The sequence below is a fragment of the Perca fluviatilis genome, chromosome 21 (genome assembly GCF_010015445.1).
Source record: "Perca fluviatilis chromosome 21, GENO_Pfluv_1.0, whole genome shotgun sequence".
NCBI lineage: Eukaryota > Metazoa > Chordata > Actinopteri > Perciformes > Percidae > Perca > Perca fluviatilis.
In genome coordinates this window covers 19,076,517-19,085,237 of record NC_053132.1, presented here as the reverse complement: position 1 = coordinate 19,085,237, position 8,721 = coordinate 19,076,517, and positions in this window count along the sequence as shown.

The following is an 8,721-nucleotide window of genomic DNA, read 5'->3' as shown; positions in this document are numbered from 1 at the left end:
CACTAGGAGACTGAAGGCAGGACACATTCAGAAACCTGTATCTCACTCAAAACAGCATGGATGGATTTTTTTCAAAGTTTGTATGTGTGTGGAAGCACCAGAGACACAAAAGAACACCCCAAATCCCAGAAAAAGTGTTTTTTTCATAATATGGGCACTTTAAGCCAAGGACCCCTTAACTGAAATAGAGACGGATCAGGGACCCCCTACTACATATATTGTATAAAATGAAGTTGCATATTAATCTGGTCCTACAATAACTTTTAGGGCAGCCTAAAGCATTTATAGATATATAGAATAGAATAGCATAGAATACTAAGCTATTCAAATAGCCTTAAAATTGTTGGCATGATTTTATAAATCATGTTTTAATTAGTGACTACATTACTGGCCAGTAAGCCTATCATCAGTGGGGATTTATATTTGCTAATAATATGTTGGAATCATGTTAAGACGATTCAATTTTGAAAAAACTTTCAAAAATTAACAATAATTTGGAGGCCCCCCTGCAGTGACTCTGAGGAACCCCTAGGGGTCCTGGACCCCCTGTTGAAGATCCCTGTCATAGAGCATTTCAAGTGATGCACAACAAGCATAATCATGGGCATGGGCCCTCTTTAGAGAGCTTTGATTCAGATGAGACAAAAAAGTATATATATATATATATATATATATATATATATATATATATATATATATATATATATATATATATATATTATATATATGTCACGTTTGCTGTGGATCACCTTCTTACAGTTGCATCATGGCCAACCTGGTTTCTGTGACTAATCTGACAAAGTTCAGTATAAATCTTTTATATACCTGTATAATAATGTATAATCTCTTTTCATACATCTTTGGAGCATGCATGTTTGAAGAGATCAACTGTGCTTCATTTTCACCGGGAGAGACTCGTCCACAGAAACGACATCATGCGTCACTGTAACGCATTGTTATTGTTTTTTATTGAGGAAATCTCATATCCCCGGCTGCCATACAATTCTTAATTAAGACCATAACAGGCAATCCTCCGTCTGAGTATGGTTTTGAAATGTTGACTTAGACAATGTTAACATCGTCAAGTCCGGTTTTAAAAAGGTGCACAGCGCAGACTTTAGACACAAAGTTCAGTTTACTCATTATGAGGAGGACTGCTACAAATGGTTTTAATTATTTCATGGGGATTTTTATGCCTTTATTGGATACCTGGTAGTAGAGAGATGACAGGAAATGAGGGGAGATTTGGGGACTGACACGCAGCAAAGGTCCCCAGGCGGACACAAACCAGGGATGTTGTGATTTATGGCTGACGACTTACTGTAACCCCTGGGCCACCAGGGCTCCCCAAAAATGGACTGCATTACAAACTTAGGGTATGGAGTTTAAAAGTATTGGGCATTTAGGAGGTAGAGACATACTAAAGAAATAATCTCTTGAGTTGAAGTATAGGAAGCATAATGCTGGGACAAGTCAGGATAGCTTGGCGGCTCTGCTGCTTAGATTTTGATCCTTTTTAAAAGTCTGTCTCTTGTGAGTCCCCTATCTTGATGTTTGATAAAGTGCTATAGGCTACTCAATAGCTGGAGTATCCCTCTGATGCAGGTTTCAAATGGAAATCCTCAGATTTATCTTATCTATCGATCGATCAATAGTGTCCAAACATCTTTCATGGATTTACAGACTTTTAATTCTCATTGGCTTGACGCTCTAATACAGCTGTGGCTATTATTGCCACTAAACCGCAGCGGTCGAAGTAAGAAATTACAGTTACTCGCATTACTGTAACAATGTTTATGTTGTTTATTTTTTTTAACTATTTTGAGTATTTTGTAATAATTGGTAATTATCGCATCCGTTACGGAGTAAAAACAAAAAGTCACATGAAAATGATCAACTGTGTGAGAATGGAACAAAAGAAAGAAGATTAAATCAGCAGCTGCTCTGCAGATTCATAGTGCAGAAGCTGCGGGTGTGTCTGCTGCCGCAAGAGGGCAGCGCTGCAGACCCTCGGCTGACGCTCCGGAAGAGACGCAAACAAAGTTCAGAGTGTACGTTCATGGCGTTCTCTTTGGATTAGAATTTAGTGAACAGTGTCAATGAACAACAGTGCAATCAAATTCAAGAGTACGTCCATGGTTAGCATTACTGTACCTAGTCGGCATAGTTTAAAAAAAAAAAAAAAAGCGCACACCCAGCTAGCTAGCACGCTAAGTGACCCATATCAAACACATCCACTAGCTATGTTGCATCGCCAACAGGTGCATTCTGGGTCTGGCTAAATGCTAAATGCTGAAATGTTCATGGTGGACCCAATACATCCATATATGGATGGACCCTCCAGTGTTGACTTCTGCTTCATTGAGGAACTTTTACCTTCGGTGAGGTCTGAGGCCTTCCTGCTGTGTGTGTGACCGCAGAGCCTCGTTCAGCTCCAAATGTTTGAAAAAGAAGCCCCAGTGGGACAGGCTGAATGGACTGGTTACACTGGGACGGATGTTATATTATGCCTTGAGAATAAACGAGCAGACAGAAAGGAGGCCACTTCTATTTGACGACGTTCAGACAGGTGAGTATAACAAACTCACTAAGCTCAACAACCACCACCTAGTGTGTGCGTGCGTGCGCCGCGCTAGCGTGTGTGTGTGGTATAAAAGCTAAGCACTACGCACTCTCTCCTTTGCTGTGTTTATGGGCTGTTTGTTTATACATGTCGTTTGTCTTGGCGATGTTTTGTTCTGCTGTTGATTCTATAAGTATGAGGCTAATTTATGTAGCTTAATTGTTGCCGTGGTGTCCATAACTCTTTTTATATGATCATCTTTTCTGCTTAATTATACAGAGGAAGCCATTTTTATTTATTTAGAATTGGTAATCAGTTGTATGCACAGGCTGCAAAGTGGCGTCTATATAAATTGAATTGTTGTTGATGTTGTTCCACTTGTGTGTGTATACGTTAACATTTAATGCATTTTATTTTTTTTCATTTAACAGTATATCATCATAACACCCCCTTCCCTTTGTTTACTCAGAGCGCATTTTAACGGACCTACTTTTTATTTATTAAGTAGGCCTAGCCTACATTTTACACAAGTCATTTTATTTTTTACTTAAGTAAAATTCCTTTGACGCAGCAGTACTTTTACTTGAGTACAATATTCATTACTCTTTCCCCCTCTGCTGAAATGCAAATACAGTGATCATCACCAGGCATGGTAATTGGACATGACAGATACAATATGCCTACACAGTATCTGTGCATCATTTCTTTTCTGTCTGAAGTAATAAAAACCATCAATTTTCTCTTCATGTCAGTCCTGCGAATAACTGCTTTTTTATATGGCGGTTAGTAAATGCCACCATATTGTCAATTCACAAGACTCACTGCTTTTCTTATAGAACTGTTACATTAATCAGTCTTTGAATGAACTAAATATGTTTTAAAGGTCCAAAGACATGGTGCTCTTTGGATGCTTTTTATATAGACCTTAATGGTCCACTAATAGAGAAAGGGGAGGTAACCTTGCTCCTTATGACCTCAAAAGGAGGAGATTCCAGATCGGCCCATCTGAGTTTTCATTTTCTCAAAAGGCAGAGCAAGATACCCAGGGCTCGGTTTACACCTATCGCCATTTCTAGCCATTGGGGGACCATAGGCAGGCTGGGGGAATGCATATTAATGTTAAAAAACTCATAAAGTGAAATTTTCATGCCATGGGACCTTTTTAATGTATTCTTCACCTAAGAGAAGATAAAGGTACATACAGATAAATGACACAAGATGGCAGTCGAGGACGACTCATTGTTAGAGCTGAGGTGTCGTAATCTCCTGTTGACAGATACTGTGTTATCAGATGAGTCCAGCCCCACAGATGCTGCACGGCGGTGAGTTGAGACTAGACGCCTGATATCATCAGCCCATAGCCTGACAGAGCGGCTTCGAGGCCGGCTGTTAAACGTGCTATCTCTACACAATCTGGGTCCATCTTAACACTGACAAATGAGTCCATTCACTGAGACTGGGGGTGGCTGGCAGTGGACATGATACATGCCTTTGGTGTGGGAGATCTGGGTTCGAGTCCCACTGCAATATATTAGCCAATGTGTCCCTGAGCAAGACACTTAACCCCTAGTTGCTCCAGAGGCGTATGTAGGGTTGGGCATCGAGAACCGATTCCTACTTGGAATCGTTTCAAAAATTACGATTCCATCGGAATCGTTTCTTTATTGGAATCGTTTGGAGGATTTGGTTTCAAATCTGATCATGGGTTCCAAATTTAACACGTGCAAGTTTTGGTTTCCGAAGCGGCCAGGCGCTTGTTGTGTTGCAACCATGGAGCACAGTAAGTGGTGCTCTAGTGTGGCTTTATTTTACATTGAAAAAGCCCTGTTTAAAAAAAACTACTTTCCTCTTATTTGTGAAATAAGCATGTGACCCGTTTCAACTCCACCCCTCAAAGAATCGGAATCGAGAATCGATAAGAACCGGAATCGAAAGGAAGAATCGGAATTGGAATCAGAATCGTTAATATCCAAACGATGCCCAACCCTAGGCGTATGACATATATAGCAATCGTATGTCGCATTGACATGTAATGAATAATGTAGTAATGTAATGATGATGTGGGCTCTACTGGAGCTGGTCAGTAAAGTAAAGAAAAGTGACAATGGGTAGCCAGTGACAATGAGTAGCCACTGTGCTATGTTAATATACAGTAAATACATGTTACTATTTATTCTCTTTACTTATTTTTTTTTTGTTTTTGTTTTTGTTTGTGTGTCTTGTAACCCCCCCCCCACACACACACACACCTCCTCCTTTGCTGCTGCAACAGTGTCAGGATTTTGAATCTTGAATTAAGGAGTTTAACTTAAACATATTTTAAGGCGCATAAAAATACTCGACTGATGTTATACCTTTTTATAGATACAACTTTAAATGACCTTAAGATGCTTCGGTCAATCAGAAAATGGCCTTTTGTAAAAGTCCTGAACTACCTTTCACCCGTGCATTTATTCTTTCCCCAATGAGTTTCAGTATTTTTAATTTTTTTTGGTATCAGTTTGTAAGTTTACCTACTCTAGCCTTGTCAAAGGTTTGTGACAGGATACATTTCATCCTGCAGGTGGCAGTGTTGTCTAACAGATCAAATCAAAGCACCAAAACCTGCATTGCTACCAAAATGTTGCCCTCCGCCTCACTGGATATATGTTATACGGGGACTTTAAAGTCCTCATGATCAATTTGTTGTCTTTATACTTGGCTGACATAAAAAAAAGAAAGAAAGAATGTGCAAGTACTGCCTTGGTCGGGGCAATGTGACACATATTAGGATTTCTCTTTGATTTTTATGGTTCATTTGTTCATTGGTTTGTCAGTTTTAAATTTGAAACATTCAAGTGTCAGCATTCAGTGTTTTAACCACCACAAAGAAATCTGGATATTTGTTGTTGCTCACAGTGAACTGGTAACATTCTTACTGTGTGAAATGAATACAAGATAATAAAAAAAAACCTTGTTTGCTGTAAAAAGCTAGTTTTGCATAAATCAAGGAAAAGTTGGGACTGTGTGTGATGACATCTGCTCAGACCACGATGTAAATAACCATAAAACACTTTCAGTGTCGAAAAAAAAACATTCAAAATTGGCATCCCAGCACTATCACGAAGAAGTGATTCTACTCTGCTAATTATTCTAGGTCCACAGCACAATTTCTGAACAATCAAAGGTAAAGCTATAAACAAAAAAATATATATATACATTTGTTTTTAGATGTATCACAACCATGTATCTTAATTGTGATGTTTTCATGTTGAAGGATAAAACACCGGAATAGATCAGACATTGTATGATAAAAAGACTTCATCCTTTCAATGGTAGGCGGTACAACCGAGTATACATGCAACTGTAAATTATAATAGGAGTTTTCACTGTTGCCCGAATGCATCCTAACTCTCTTCTTCCCCGAGTTGTTTTTCCCGTTGAGTGCCCTGTGGCACTTTAATGTGGTTTTTCCAGAGAAGCATACATTTTGGCTCTTCAAGGCTCTATAAAAATGAAATATTACTGTCTGCCTTTGCATGCTCAGACTGGGGACTTCAGGCTGGTACTGTGGGGATTCTGTCTCTATGTGTCTAACAGTGTGAGATTGGCTGGTGTCACGGGATTGGCACACCAGTCATGAACCAAAAGCAGTATGGAAGTGTATTTTGCGTGGTTATGTGTTTGCATCTCGGCACCGAACACCACACTAACGCTATATCAGAAATGCAGTGTTTGGACATGCTCGATGGCACACAGGCTCCAGTGCAAAGGCAATATAAAGAGGGGCTGCATCATTATTAGGTAATAATAATAATAATAATAATAATAAAAAAAGGCATCCCCCCTCGCCAGTTACTGTTCTGGCAAAATTCTCAATACAGTTTTTTTCCATTGCTTGTCATTGTGACCTTTTTCCTTTTTTGAAATTTGCACATTGGTACCAAGTACAGGTTATGTTAGCTTCTCACGCGATCATCAGTTGCCACTGTGCGGTTATTAAACAATTACTTATTATAGAAACTTTCTTCAGAACATTGCATCTCTGCCAAATAGGTTACGCTTCTGTTTGGTTTGTCTGTTGGTATGTTGGTTGGTTGGTTTGTCAGTCAGCTGGATTTTTGGAATCGATCCGAATGGCTTATCTTTTGCTTTGATTAACATTGCAAGATCGGGTCACTAGAAGGATTGAGTGAAGAAATTAAGTTGAAAAGAAGATAAAAGTAGGTCATGATCCACTCGCTGGCTGCACAGTCTCGCTCTGAGCTGATGTCTATATCAGCAAAACCATGTTTTAAAAAAAAAAAAAAAGAAGGAAATAACAAGGAAAATAAGAATGCAGCGCCAATTATCAATCAAATGTATACTGATAAAGTTCGATTCACCACCTTTTCTGAATCGGCATCTCCTGTAATTCGGCAAACACATAATCCACCAAAGAGCACGTGTTAACATATCATTTTTTTTCTACACAGTCATTCACCCCTCTTCTCTCCACACACAACCGTGTTTCTTATTATTGTGAAATGTACAGAAAGGAAAAGCAGTTTGGCGAGAGTAACATTCTCTTCATAAACACAACTTGGGCACAACACGGTGCTTTCTACAGTTAGCGTGGTGTCTTCCTGATTTTAGCAGCTTTTACCCCTCATCCACTTGATATGCTTGGCCATGCTCGATGGCACACTGAGCGGGCTCCAGTGTAAGCACACTGTAAAGAGCCGTTGTCATCACTGTTAGATAACAAAGCGCCCCCCCCCCTCCGCACACTTGCACACTTAGAAGTCGGCAGGTCGTGTGGATGTCTTATCGCAGTGTTCATGCTTTTTTGGAGGTGATGTCAGGTTCACTGGAGCGTCCTCAAACACAAAGATTTTTCTCTGAGAGGCCGGTGTTAAAAGCAGCTGATTCTTGGCTTTGAAGTTATTCCAAATCTCTGTGAGGTGTTTCAGTGTTACCTGCCCAGTATGAGGAGATGCTCAGTAAAATACCATAATGTCCTCCGTGTTGGTGGACATTGTTCTGGCAAATTCTCTATAAGAATTTTTTCATTGCTTGTCATAGTGTCATCATGGCCTTTTTCTAGTTTGATATTTGCGTATTGGTATATATATATTATTTTTAGAATCTTACTTCAAAGTATTGCATTAGCTGACCTTTAGATATGTATTACCTTATTCATTTTTGACCAAATGTACAGATAAAGTTTGATCCACCCCCTTCTCTGAATCTGTCCAAGCATCTCCTGTAATTCACATAATCCACCAAAGATGTTAAACCCTCCTGTTGTCCTCGGGTCAAATTTGACCCATTTACAATAAAATAATTTTTCAATTTGCTAGCATTTGAAGAAAATAATTGATAAAAGAACATTTAAAAAAAAGTGACAAAATTGTCGAAAAAAGCTTCAAAAGCGCAGGAAAAAAATCGGCGACAAATAATCGACATAAAGATCAGAAAAAGTTTCAAAAAACGTGGGGGGGGGGGAAATCGACAAAAACGTGTTGGAAAGTGACAATTGTCGAAAGAACATCAAAATGTTTTTAAAAAAGTTTAGTGCTCGACGGGAAGACAACACATCGGTTAAGTATTGTTTTTTTCTATCCAGGAATTCACCCTTCTTCTCTCCACACACGTGTTTCTCATTAAAGTGAAATGGACAAAAAGGAAAAGCAGTCTGGCGAGAGAAACATGTGAAACATTTATCCTGTATTCAAATGAGATTACATTATTAATACTCTGTTTTATGGCTGTAACTAAACATCGTTTGGCTTAAAGGAATAGTTTGGCATTTTGGGAATACCCCATTTGCTCTCAGGCGGAGGCTTAAATAGAGTCGGGCTAGCTGTTTCCCCCCTGTCTCCAGTCTTTGTGCTAAGCTAAATTACCCGGCTGCTGGTTGTAGCTTCATATTTTGCGTACAAACATGAGTGATATCAATCTTCTCATCTAAATCTCGGCAACAAAGCGAATATATAAGTATCTCCCAAAATGTCCAACATTTTCTGTTTAAGTTTTAGTCCTTCATCATCAATATGTTGGATCCCTCTGTCGCAGTGTGATTGTTTCTTGTGTTTTCCCAGCCTCATTACAGTGCTCATCTGTTGGTTCTTAGGTCAGAGCCCACGGGTCCCCGGAGGCCCACTATTGGCCCTGTTAGTGATGTTCTTGTTTGCTGG